Source organism: Myotis myotis, unplaced genomic scaffold (assembly GCF_014108235.1).
Source record: "Myotis myotis isolate mMyoMyo1 unplaced genomic scaffold, mMyoMyo1.p scaffold_m19_p_3, whole genome shotgun sequence".
NCBI lineage: Eukaryota > Metazoa > Chordata > Mammalia > Chiroptera > Vespertilionidae > Myotis > Myotis myotis.
In genome coordinates this window covers 99,105,824-99,119,902 of record NW_023416335.1, presented here as the reverse complement: position 1 = coordinate 99,119,902, position 14,079 = coordinate 99,105,824, and the positions used below count along the sequence as shown (strand labels likewise).

The 14,079-nt window shown below is 43.5% G+C and overlaps 1 protein-coding gene across 6 annotated transcripts in view; it reads right to left on the bottom strand.

Annotated features, from left to right (window-relative positions):
- The window catches only part of NBEA (neurobeachin), a 1,002,985-nt gene that overhangs the window by 54,129 nt on the left and 934,777 nt on the right, over positions 1-14,079 (bottom strand). The gene's annotated exons all lie outside the window — the stretch shown is intronic.

The window sequence follows — 14,079 nt, the reverse complement described above, 5'->3', positions numbered from 1 at the left end:
CTATATTTTATCTATATTTGATCTTCTGCTCCTAGAAATGGCAAAATACAACCTCTAATAAAACATAAACGTAAGTGAAAATTTTTTCTTAAATGCTTAACTTTCTCCTCACTCCATTACCTATACAATATAAATTTTAATATTAAATATATTTCTTACAAAGTCATGTTCATGTGTAAAGATAAGTTGAAATGCCTATTTTAATGCTATTTTACAATGATTTTATTCCTAATTTTGAAACATTAGTTTGAAACACAAGTTTTATTAGAAACTTTGATATACACATATTTTTCTGCCTGAATATGCAAACTTACCTCTACAAAATTGAACTCTAAAAAAAGGGAATGCCTTCCTTCTGCCACAATTAATTCTGTTATTATACAGTTTTGGAATCACTTGGCAATTTTAGATGTTTGCTAGCTGGTGAGAAATTGCTGAAAGTTAATGAGCTCATAAAGCAGCAGTTCTCAACCTGTGGGTCGCGACCCCTTTGGCAGTCGAACGACCCTTTCACAGGGGTCGCCTAAGACCATCCTGCATATCAGATATTTATATTACGATTCATAACAGTAGCAACATTACAGTTATGAAGTAGCAACGAAAATAATTTTATGGTTGGGTCACAACATGAGGAACTGTATTTAAAGGGCCAGAAGGTTGAGAACCACTGTCATAAAGAGTCAGGAAAAAAGGTTTTTTCTTTTCCTAAGAAGCCATCATAAGCTTCCCAGAGGTAACTTGTCATGTAGGGATGGAGTTCAGTTTATAACAGACATGAGCAGTGATAATGTGTGTCTCACTATGCCTCTCACTTAACGCATTCATTTATCAATTTCTTATTCATTTTAAGAGCACACTGATTTCAGCAACATGAATAAAAAGCTGTAGAACTAGCTTCTTAAATTTTAACTATGCATAGCAATAAAAACCAATTCTCTACATTACAGCTGTGATTAAATATGTGGATAAATTCATTCTCTGGATGCATGTCTCTGATTTCTAAGATCTTAAAATTAATTTGAAATTCATTTATAAAAAAGCACTTGAAATTAGTCCTCTGATAGTTATATTTTTAAAATCTATAAAATATCTGAATGATACTTTTTAACTTTTCTTATGATCATATTTAGATAATGATTTATTAACCTCAATCTCTTTCTTCATTTATTCCTTTCAAAATGTCTAGCATTTTATTTTATTAGTTGAATGCTTACTGGATGTACAATACAGAGGCATAGCTCCATTCCCACTGGCACCACCCAAGTCTAAGCTCTCTCACTGCTCTCCACATGTAACAGACTTCAACCTCTTTCTTTCATCCAGCCCCTCTTTCACCCTGCTTGTGGAACAGACCTCTGAAACCATCATGCTCATACTGCAATCCTCTAATTACATCTTCCAAGGTTCCTCCAAACATAACACACGTAGTATAAACTTTACCTGACTCCTCAAACATTGATACTACCCTCTCCTACTATTTTTAGGACTTCTTTTTTAAAAAATCTTTATTGTTGAGAGTATTATAGATGTCCCCCTTTCCCCACTTTGCCTCTCTCCACCTGGTTCCCAACCCACCTTAGGTCTTCACCATCCTATTATTTGTGTCCATGGGTAATGCATATCCTATCTAATATAGACAAAAAGGGTAATTAACCATACCTCCGACATGCTTCCCATTGGCTAATCAGTGCCATATGCAAATTAACTGCCATCCAAGATGGCGGCTAATTTGCATACTGCAGGCAGGGCGGGACAGCATGAGCCACCATTGCCAGCCGCCATCCAGGCCCCCATGCGGCAGCCCCAGAAGCCACCTGCCTGCTGCCCATGACCCGATCAGGTCCAGGCCGCAGGCTGGGGCCCATGTGCAGCCGCAGAAGCCGCCTGCTCACACCTGTGTATAGCCACAGAAGCCGCCTGCCCGTGCCCGTGTGCAACCGCAGAAGCCGCCTGCCTGCCGCATCCCACTATGATCCACTGAGTTATGAGGCCAGAGAGCAAGAACTTCTGCCCCTGAGTCAAAGTGGTGAGCGGAGGACACAGCCTCCCCTCCTAAAGTTGCCAAAGGACAGGACCTAACCTAAGCCACATCCTCTGAGACAGCCCAGCAGGCACCACTGACCCTCTCTGCTGGCCAGGCCCCCCTCCCCCTTCCCCTGTCCCTGCACAGCTGCCATAGCTCCCCACTGGCTGAGTCAGGCACAACAGGTTTGCAGCCACAGGGGCGATTTAGCAGCTAATGAAAAATGCAAGAATGAACAAATGAAGCAGCTACTGCAGTGGGGAAAAGATGTTCATCAAATTCGTTGTCTCTGAGAAACTGAGGCAGCCAGCACAGGCCCCTGCACAGGATGAGGCTTCTGCTTCTAAAGAAACGTCCTGGGGTTAGAGGTGAGGGGGTGCTGCCTTTCCCATCTCAGAGCTCTAGAGGATTCTGTGCTCCCCGTCCTGGTATTCTTAACATCCAGAGACCCCTCCCCAATCCAGGCAGGAATGTTCCACGCTGACCACCTCCAGAAAACAGAGAACAAAGAGGCACTTCTTGACTTCAAGCCTCTAAACCAGTGGTTCTCAACCTTGGCTGCACATTAGAATCACCTGGGAATCTTTTTAAAATCCTGATTTCTGGGCCTCATCCTCCGGAAATTCTGTTTCTTTGTTATGGGGTGGGGCCACAACATTAGTAACAAAGAAACAGAATTCCAGAGGATGAGGCCCAGAAATCAGGATTTTAAAAAGATTCCCAGGTGATTCTAATGTGCAGCCAAGGTTGAGAACCACTGCTCTAAACAGACTTGACCACTTTGGGCAAAGACCTGCAGCTGAGAGGGGGCAGGTTCTGGGTGTCGAGGTCCAGAGTGTGGAAGACCTCCTGGGGGAGCAGTGGATCTGGAAGCCTGTGTGCTGGGTCAGACACTCCTGCCTCCCACCCTCCCCTGCCCTGCACATAGACGTGCCTGGACTGGGGTGAGGAGGAGAAGGAGAACTAGAGGGAAGGAACACTGAGTGTTTGTTGGCGGCCATGTAAAAAGGACTGTGACCCTCCCCTCCCACTGAGTCACTCCCTAAGGCAGCAGGAGACGGAGGGTCTGAGAGCAGCCACACAGCTTTGTGGCCGTGACCAAGGCACCAAGATGGTGTTCGTGCAACGGGGCTGAGGAGGTGTCAGAGGACCTCACCCCAGAAAGCCCAATAGCTCTTTGTGTGGAGAGAGAAGGTGGCAGGGAGGGAAGGAGAGAGCAAATTGGACTCAAGAGGCCTCAAGGCCCAGATGAGAATATACCAGGGATCAGCATGGACTTGAGCTCTGAGGTGAGGGTCAAGGGCAGCTGGGTGGGGGCCAGCCCAGACAGAAGACTGAGGTCCAGATGTTCTTGACCCTGCTCGGTTCTTTGGCACCTCTGCCTGAGATGTAAACTGTCTGACATGGAAGTACAACTCCAGAGAAGGGGGTGGGGAACCTAAGTTAAATATTTTGTTTTTGTTTTTTCACTTGGCAGAATGGGGGCTGAAGTTGAAGTTAGGTTTGGTTACTAAACAATAAAGAAAGCAACATTTCTCACACACCCGACTGTGTGGTCTGAGTTTGCTGCTGCCCATAAACTGAGAAAAAGTTGTAAAATGAAGTACTAATCTCTAGGGTTTTAGGTCAGACCGAGGAGTAGTGCCACTCAGCCAGAAGCTGGCTCATGGCTGGCCAGTGCAGAGGTGGTGGCAGGAGCCTCTCCCACCTCCGTGGCAGCACTAAGAATTTCCAACTAACAGTTTAGGCCCAATCCCCGAGGGCTCCCTGGCTGCCAGAAGGATGTCTGACTGCAAGCTTAAGCCTGATCCACCAGGGAGTGGGCCTAAGTCAACAGGTGGACATCCCCCAAAGGGTCCTGGACTGCAAATGGGTGCAGGCTGGGCTGAGGGATGCACTCCCCCACCCCGAGTGCAGAAATTTTGTGCACCGGGCCTCTAGTCTATATAGTAAAGAGCCAGGGTCGTAATGACTGATTACCACCGAAGCCTCAACCAGACAGGAAGTCAGTGCTGGGTCGCCATGGCGGGAGCCCTGACCCAGCACTGACTGCCTAGGGGGCTGCAGATCAGGCCCGGAGAGAGGTCTGCAGAGAGAGGCAGGGTCTGATTCATAGCCTCTGTGGCAGCTGTTGATCAGAACTTGCCTCTCTTTCTCTCCTGGCCTGGCCAACAGCTGTGCCTCCATTTCTCTCCAGGCCTCCACTGGGGCTTCTGACCAGCCCTGCCTTTCTGATCAGGCCCCGTTGATAGGCCCAGAGATGCTGACTGGCATAGAAACTGACCAATCAGAACCAAATCTGGGTGAATGTAAGGAGCCAATGGCTGTCTCAGAGGCAGAACTTTTGACACTGACAGACATAGAAACTGACCAATCAGAACCAAATCTGGGTCAACTGTGAGGAGCCAATGGCTGCCTAGGAGGCGGAGCTTTTGACACTGACTGGCATAGAAACCAACCAATCAGAACTAAATTGGCTGGCAGAGGAGGGCAGTTGAGGGCAACCAGGCTGGCAGGGGAGGGCAGTTGGGGGCAAGATCGGACTGACAAGGAGGGCAGTTAGGGGTAATCAGGCAGAGGCAGTTAGGGGCGATCAGGCAGGCAGACAGATGAGTGGTTAGGAGCCAGCGGTCCCAGATTGGTAGAGGGGTGTCCGACCACCTGGGATCAGGCCTAAACTGGTAGTTGGACATCCCCTGAGGGGTCCCCGATTGGAGTGGGTGCAGGCTGGGCTGAGGGAACCCCCTTTCTGTGCATGAATTTCGTGCACTGGGCCTCTAGTATGCATATAAATTCTTCGGTTAATCTCTTCCTGCCCCTCCCCCCTTCCCTCTGAGATTAGTTAGTCTGTTCCATGTTTCCATGCCTCTGATTCTATTTTATTCATCAGTTTATTTTGTTCACTAGATTTCTTGCTCACTTATTTTGACTTTTAGATTCAATTATTGATAGATATGTATTTATTGTCATTTTATTGTTCATATTTTCTTCTTCTTCTTCTTCTTCTTCTTCTTCTTCTTCTTCTTCTTCTTCGTCTTCGTCTTCGTCTTTTCTTCTTTCTTCTTTCTTCTTTCTTCTTTCTTCTTTCTTCTTCTGTCCTTCATCTTTTTTCATGAATATCCTTCAACATTTCATGTAATACTGGTTTGGCGATAATAAACTCTTTTAGCTTTTTCTTATCTATGAAGCTCATTATCTTTCAATTCTAAATGATAGCTTTGCTGAATAGAGTAATCGTAGTTGTAGATTCTTGCTATTAATCACTTTGAATACTTCTTGCCACACCCTTCTGGCCTATAAAGTTTCTGTTGGGAAATCAGCTGAGGATCTTATGGGAGCTCCTTTGTAGGTAACTAACTGCTTCATTTGTGCTGCTTTTAAGATTCTCTCTTTGTCTTTAACTTTTGTCATTTTAATTGTGATGTGTATTAGTGTGGGCCTCTTTGGGTTCCTCTTGTTTGGGGCTCTCTGTGTTTCCTGGACTTATAGTCTATTTCTTTCACCAGGTAGGGGAAGTTTTCTATCATTATTTCTTCAAATAGATTTTCAATATCTTGCTCTCTCTCTTCTCTTTCTGGCACCTCCATGATGTGAATGTTGCTATGCTTGAAGTTGTTACACTGTCTTCATATTTTTGGATTCTTTTTTTCTTTTTGCTCTTCTGATTGGGTGTTTTTTGCTTCCTCATATTCCAAATCACTGATATGATTCTTGGCATCCTCTATTCTACTGTTGGTTCCCTGTGCATTATTCTTCACTTCAGTTAGTGTATCCTTCATTTCTGACTGGTCCTTTTTCATGTCTTTGATGTTCTCACTAATTTCCTTAAAATTCTCACTAAGATCTTTGAAATTCTTACTAAGTCCCTTGACGCTCTCATTAAGATCCTTGAGCATCTTTATAACCTTTGTTTTGAATTCTGTATCTAATTGTTTGCTTGCTTTCATTTCATTTAGTTATTTTTTTGAAGATTTCTTTGGTTCTTTTATTTGTGACATGTATCTTTTTCTCTGCATTTTGGCTGCTTCCCTGTGTTTGCTTCTGTGTATTAGGTAGAGCTGCTGTGTCTCCTGGAATTAGTAGAGTGGCCTTGTGTAGTGGGTGCCCTGTAGGGCTCAGTGGCTTAGCTCCCCAGTCACCTGAGCTGGGCACAGTAGGTGTGCCCCTGTGTGGGCTGTGTGCACAGTACTGTTGTAGTTGAGCCTTGATTGCTGTTGATGTCATTAGGAGGAATTGATCTCCTAATTGGCTGTGAGGATGAGCTGCAACTACAATAGAAGAGCTGCGGTGCAGGAGACACCCTATATGGAGCAGGATTTCCTTCAGTGGGGCTTTGGTTGTCACTGAGTCTTCCCCTTGTGTGTGTCGCTCATGGATGCATAGAGTTGTAATCTAGTATGGTCTGAAGCTGTCCCGTGGGTGCACTGGTTCTGGGGCTTCCCAAGAGGTACAAAGTCAGCTACTAACCGGCGCCACCAGGCAGGAGCTAGAGAGTTATCTGCTGATGGTTGCTACTTGTATTGGGCTTGAAAATGCCCAAGTGAAGCCAAGCTGTGAGGCAAGGCTTTCTGCTGCTAGTGCCAGGCCTCGGGCCTCTTATTGTGTGGTATAGGGCATGCTGACACCAGCTGTTGCTTGTTTGAGGTAAGTCTGAAGCCTGAGCCAGGATAGGCCATTCACATGGAAAAGCCACTGGAAACAGTTTGGGTGGGGCTGAAAATTGGGTGGGGCTAGGTCTGAGGGAATCACCAGGGTGGAGCAAACAGTGTCGGCCAGTTTGATGGAGACTCTGATATGACCCTTCTCACCATAGAAACAATGAAACCTGTGAGTACCTCTGTCTGGGAGAAAGCCACCCCTTATTTCTTGCTCCAATGCCAGATATTTCAGATCCTCCCCATATATGCCTGGACACCAACCCACCCCATCCCCAGCATTGGAGCTTAGAGGGCAGGAGTCCAAGTAAGTCTGTGGGCTGACCCTTTAAAAGGAACACCAGAGACTCCAGCAGCCTCCATGTCACTCAGCCACAATCCCCGCCCATTTATATAGCCTGAAGTTATGGGGACTTCTCTTACCAGCATTGGAACCTTGGGCTGAAAGTTCTGGTGTGGGGTTAGGACTCCTCGCTCCTATTGGGAGATCAAGATACCCTTCTCATTAAAAGAACGCCACATGTGGGTGAGTGTTAGAAAAAAACCCTTTCCATGCCTCCACCCCTCCTACCAGTTTCACTGTGCTTCCTTCTTTACTTCTCTAGTTGTAGGATTTCCATTCAGTCAGATTTCAGGTGGTTCTGAATGATGGTTGTTCCTTTTAGTTTTAATTTTGATGTGGTTGTGGGAGACAGTGAGTACCTCGTTTACCTACACCACCAGTGTGGTTCTCTGTCTGGACTTCTTAATATGCAGTGTAGCCTTGGCTCTAGGAGCACAGAAAATCAACTGCTCCTGTCACACAGCAGTTGGTACAATCCTTAAGCCTTTTTTTTTCTCCTTCCTCTTTAATATGAAAGCATTTCATTTTCCTGCTTCTTTTTCAGGTCATATCCACCCTCCTTAACTCCACTATTTTTTTCCTGAGTTATCCAGCTCACAGTCTTATGAATTCTTCCATGGATTTCCATGACACATCATCAGTACCCTCCTGTTTAATATAGTAAGATAATGTATACAAAGTTACTTGTAAAAATTGATTTTATATATACTATGAAGTGCTATAAAAATGATTGAGGTTTTTCCCAATTAGTACTTAATTGTTTTAAATTTGCAATACTGTATCCTCAACTAGAATATAAGCATTTTGAGGATAGGATGTTATGTGACATATCGAATACTTCTTTTGCAAGTCCCATAGCTCCAAACCTAGCATTAAATATAAGTTTTTAGCAAACATTTATTGATTGATTAAGCAATGGGAAAGATGTATTGGTCATGATAAAGGAAGAAAAGAAATATCAAGAAGTGAGAGTGGGGGTGGCAAAAAAGCTCATTTATTCATTCAACATATAATGATTATTTGCTATGTGCCAGATACTGTTCTAGATCCTAGGATAACAGCAGTAAATAAAAGACAGCAAAATCACTGCCAGAGGGTTTACATTACAGAGGGGGAACCAACAAAACCCAAGATAATTAATAAGATACAGAGTATGTGAGAAGGTGATATGTGCTAAGGAAAAGAGAAAAGCAGAAAACAAATTAAGGAGTATGTATGTATGGTGTGGGACTGCTAATTTAGAGGCAGTGGAGAGAGAGGGCTTCCTTGAGTTTGTGACAGTTAAAAACTACAAGGAGGAAGTTAACTGTAAGAACATCTGGTAAAAGAGAATTTCAGAGGGAACAAACATTCGTTCATTATTCATTCATTCATTCATTATGGAGCAATGATTATGTACCGGGGAGTGTTCTAGAACTCAGTGATACTGTGATAAAGAAGACAAATTTCTGAAGATGGCAGCATAGGTAAACACCGGAGTTAGCTGCCTCGAACAACCACTTCAAAAATACAACTAAAAGACAGAACGGACATCACCCAGAACCACAGGAAAGCTGGCTGAGGGGAAATTCTTCAACTAGAAGGAAAGAGAACAGCATACCGAGACTCAGAGGAGGCGCAGTGTGGAAAATACAAAGGTGTGGAGGTGCGCACGGAGTGGGCTGGTGGCTGAGGGCGCGGTTGTCATTTACAATCGGGAGGGAGTCTCAGATTCTGAGCTCCAGTTCGGGGCGAGTCTCTAGGGACCCAGACTCAAACGGTAGAAGCGGAACTGTCTGGCATCGGTCAGAAGGCGAGGGCAGCTTTCTCTCTGAGGTTTGCAGCGGTTGCTGGGACTCTGAGAGGCAGAGCCTCTGGGGACGGGACTGAGAGCAGCCATAACTGCTCCCTCCACCCGCCCTGTTGATCCCCTGTGACCCGCCCAGCCCAAGCCCTGCACAGAGCCATTTGCCAGATAGCCTCAGGCAAAGGCTAGATTAGCACCTCCCCAGAGGACAGAAGTTTTCCCACTGCAGACACAGCTGACTCTCACAGCCAGTTGGCCTGGAGGTCAAATCCCCCTAGTATTAACTACAACAATCAAGGCTTAACTACAACAAGAGTGCGCACAAAGACCACTAGGGGGTGCACCAAGAAAGCATAAAAAATGCGGAGACAAAGAAACAGGACAAAATTGTCAATGGAGGATATTGAGTTCAGAACCACACTTTTAAGGTCTCTCAAGAACTGTCTAGAAGCCGCCAATAAACTTATTGAGATCTACAAGAAATCTAATGAGACCCTCGATGTTGTGATAAAGAACCAACTAGAAATTAAGCATACACAGACTGAAATAAAGAATATTATACAGACTCCCAACAGCAGACCAGAGGAGCGCAAGAATCAAGGCAAAGATTTGAAATGCGAAGAAGCAAAAAACACCCAACCGGAAAAGCAAAATGAAAAAAGAACCCGAAAATACGAAGATAGTGTAAGGAGCCTCTGGGACAGCTTCAAGCGTACCAACATCCGAATTATAGGGGTGCCAGAAGATGAGAGAGAGCAAGATATTGAAAACCTATTTGAAGAAATAATGACAGAAAACTTCCCCTTCCTGGTGAAAGAAATAGACTTACAACTCCAGGAAGCGCAGAGAACCCCAAACAAAAGGGGTTCCACACCAAGGGTTTCCACATCCAAAGAGGACCACACCAAGACACATCATAATTAAAATGCCAAGAGCAAAAGACAAAGAGAGAATCTTAAAACCAGCAAGAGAAAGAAACTCAGTTACCTACAAGGGAATACCCATACGACTGTCAGCTGATTTCTCAACACAAACTTTGCAAGCCAGAAGGGAGTGGCAAGAAATATTCAAAGTGATGAATGCCAAGAATCTACAACCAAGATTACTTTATCCAGCAAAGCTATCATTCAGAATTGAAGGTCAGATAAAGAGCTTCACAGATAAGGAAAAGCTAAAGGAGTTCACCACCACCAAACCAGTATTATATGAAATGCTGAAAGGTATCCTTTAAGAAGAGGAAGAAGAAGAAAAAGCCAAAGATACAAATTATGAACAACAAATATGCATCTATCAACAAGTGAATCTAAGAATCAAGTGAATAAATAATCTGATGAACAGAATGAACTGTTGATTATCATAGAATCAGGGACATAGAAAGGGAATGGACTGACTATTCTGGGGGGGGGAGGGTGTGGGAAATGCGGGAAGAGACTGGACAAAAATCGTGCACCTATGGATGAGGACAGTGGGGAGGTAAGGGCAGAGGGTGGGGTGGGAACTGGGTGGAGGGGAGCTATGGGGGGAAAAAAGATGAACAAATGTAATAATCTGAACAATAAATATTTAATAAAAAAAAAAGAAGACAAATTTCTAATCTCCAGAAACACATCCCACTGAAATGCAAAAACACAAGATGAACTTAGTCTAATCTCTCTCCAGCCCCAAATTACTGAGCACCTACCATGTGTCAGACACAGGCCCTAAAAGATATACAGATGAGTAAGCATTCCATATTCTGGGGAAAAAAAATCACAATCTAATGGAAAATAAACATGTTGACTTGGTCTCTTCCTGCTGCTGGTATTTATGCTGGAACTCAAAGTGGAAATAGGTACTAGCCTCCACCTCCACCCCATTTCTAGTGGAAATTATTAAATTTAGCGGGCCTATCTCTGCTGTTCCAGCTATCACCACTCTGCACACTTGCCCCCCATCGTTACCCAACTCTGTAAAACTAGAGAAATGTGAAGGCAAATGGTCACTGCTAACAAGTTGCAGAGGAGAATGTTGGCTCTAACTTTAAAATACATCCAAAATCAATTAATTTCCTACTACCTTTATTGCTACCACCCTACTCCAAGTCACCATCATCTCTTACAAACCTCTGACAGATATGCCTGATTCTACCCTGTGCCTCCACAGGTCATTCCCAACACTGCAGCCAGAGGGGTCCTTTCAATTCCACTCTTAGGTATATGCTCAAAGGAACTGGAAATGGGTAGTCAAATACAACTTATACATAAATGTTCATAGAATGAACATTATATAATAGTCATCATAATACTAATATAGCATTATTAAAATTCTATATAATAAAAGGACAATATGCAAATTGACTGAACGGTAGAACAACCAGTGGGTTGGCAGGGGCCAGGCTGGCAAGCGGGTGGCCAGCCAAGGCAGGTGCCAGCAGGCACAGGGAGGGGACAGAAATCGGGGGGCAGCGGGCCTGGCAGCTCCCCACCAGCACCGTCCTCCAATCGGCCTGCCGGGGTTGCCTCCCTCAGAGGCAGACCACTGGCGATGGCAGTGGCTGGGTGATGGGGGGCAGGGCCAGCAGAGGTTTATTCATCTGGGCCGCATTGGCCTTTCTACTTTTATATTCAGTTCAAGCACAGCATTTGTAAGATCAGGGCAGTGGGGAGCAAGTGCCATTCCCGCTGGACACAGGGACATGAGTGTCAGCTTCATGTGTGTCCCCAGGTTGCCAGCAGATGCCGCCACAACCAGGGGCCATGACCCAGAGATGGGCCCACCAAGGAACGGGCTCTTCCTTCCTGTGCTGCTGCCGGGGCTGGGCGCCCTCTCTACTGCCTTCTACAAATGCACCAGATGCCTTTTCAGTCACTGGCAGGAGACAACAAACTTAATCATCTATACTCAGTGATGCCATTCCTTTTCATCATATTATTTTTTCTTCTTTGCCATGAATTCCTTAGTGACAGCTTAAAAGAATGCTCATGGATAGAGAATACTAATCCATATAAAAAAAATGAAAGCTTTTTGTTACCACTGCGAATGTCATTTCTTTGGTATTTTATACTTTAGGCTTATTACAAAGAATTCTTTCAAATAGCTGAAGATATTCCAATCCAAATTATAATTGTACTAGAGCACAATTTCTCTAAACCTATTTCATAAGAACTAAATCCCATGTGAACTACTCAGTCATATAATAGTAATATCAAAGTATTATTACTTGATAATGTTATAAAATAATATAAAAATAGATGTTGTGTTCATGGAATTAATGAAAATTCATGAAAAATGGAAACATTTTAACATTTTATAATACCACCCAGACTTTGCATATTAGAAAAATATTCATCAAATAAATATTTCTTCAGCATGAACTAAGATACTTAGATAATTTGTTAAATTTTCTAGTTTTAACACAGATACCTAACATGACATAAGTATAATCATTTCCCATCAGTATAATGGCAAAGCTGACCACAAGCTGGAGAAAAGGAAACTATGGTCAGAGTACAGTGAAGAAACACTTCAAGGTGAAGAAAAGCAGTATAGGAGATGCTGAGACAGGAAAGCAGCTGTAGACACACACCTACATTTTATGTCTTTTCGTAGCTCTGTTGTTTACAACTGTTCCCAGAGTCAGTGGTTTGTCCTTCAGCTCTACCTCGGATGCAGCCAAGAATGGCTGCTATAGATGTAAAACATTTCCTTTCTAGTTTGTATAGTCCGTTCAAGGAAAATCAAGTGAAAGAAGCAGATGAATAAACACTTCTCAAGCCACCCTTACTAGCAAGGCACTCCCTACATATGATCGATTCAACCTGGCGCTGCATCCAGTGCTGTGGAGAACCAAGACTGGGGCAGTTTGATTTCCCTAAATATGCAGAATTTTGTGAAAACCTTTCACTCCGTGGCATAAAAGTTTAGTTCACAAGTCTTATAAGATAACAGGAATTTGGTTTAGAAGAGAGAAAAATCCCAGTGCTTTACTTCTTTCATTTCTTCACAAATACAAGTTAGAACTTATTACTTATAACAAAAATGTACAATTCATTTCTGAAAATTTTTATGATAATTTCATAAAAACACAAGTATTTATATCTCATATTTTTGTCAGTTATTAAATTTAAATCTTTTGAATATATGAGACCAAATCTTTGAGGGACAGTTACTTCACCATATTAAATGCAATTCTTATAGTTCCCCATGCATTGCATACATAGTTACAGTGATATTAAATGGGAGATATATTTTAAACAATCACTATATTGGCCTTAAAGTTTTCCTAGCAGTACTTTAGCTGTTAAAAAGACAAGATGTAAGAGACAAGGGGTATATAAGCACAAGTTAGTCTTGAAATGGTTATGTTAATATTAGGAGTAAGTTATTTAATATATTTTATTTATGCACAATAGAAGTACTCTTAGCAAATATAAATAAAAATAATTAGTCAAAATTTGCATTGGTATATTTTATTCTCTCTTAAAGCAAGAGGGAAAATCTACTTTAAAGTTTAAATTGCTTGACTTCTGGCCAAGATGGCAGCATAGGCAAACGTGGTATTTTCTTCCTCCCACAACCACATCAAAATTACAACCAAAATACAGAACAACCAACTTTCAGAACTGCCTGAAATCCAGCTGAATGGAATTCCTACAACTATAAAATTAAAGAAGCAGCCACATTGACACTGGTAGGAAGGGCAGAGATGTGGAACAGCTAGTCCCACACCCATATGTGACAGATAAAAATCAGGAGGGATACCTCAACTGTGGGGATACCCCTTGAGGAGTGAGGGGTCCCAGCCCCACACCAGGCTCCCCAGCCCTGTGTTCCAGTGCCAGAAAGAGAAGTATCTGTAACATCTGGCTATAAAAACCAGTGAGGCTTAAGGCTGGGTGACATGGAGGCTGCTAGAGTTTAAGGCAGTTCCTCTTAAAGGGCTGGTGCACAGACTTACTCAGACTACCACCCTCTGAGCTCCAGCATAGGGACAGTAGCTTGAAGGGCACCAGAGACATATGAGGAAGAACTGAATTGTTTGGAATCAGGATGAGAGATAGTGTGGTAGGTTTCTCCCAGACAGAAGTGCTGGCAGAAGCCACTATTCCTTTGATGAAGTCACCATTCCTCAGCAAACCCTGTACCTCTAGGTTAGTGGGCCAGGCCCAGCACAAGCAGCATCCGGCCTTGGTTTACAGCTTGGCCTTGCCTGGGCATATCCAAGACCAGCACAAGAAATAGCAATCTGCAGATCATTTTGTAGTTTATGCCTGGTAGCCTCAGGCAGCACACA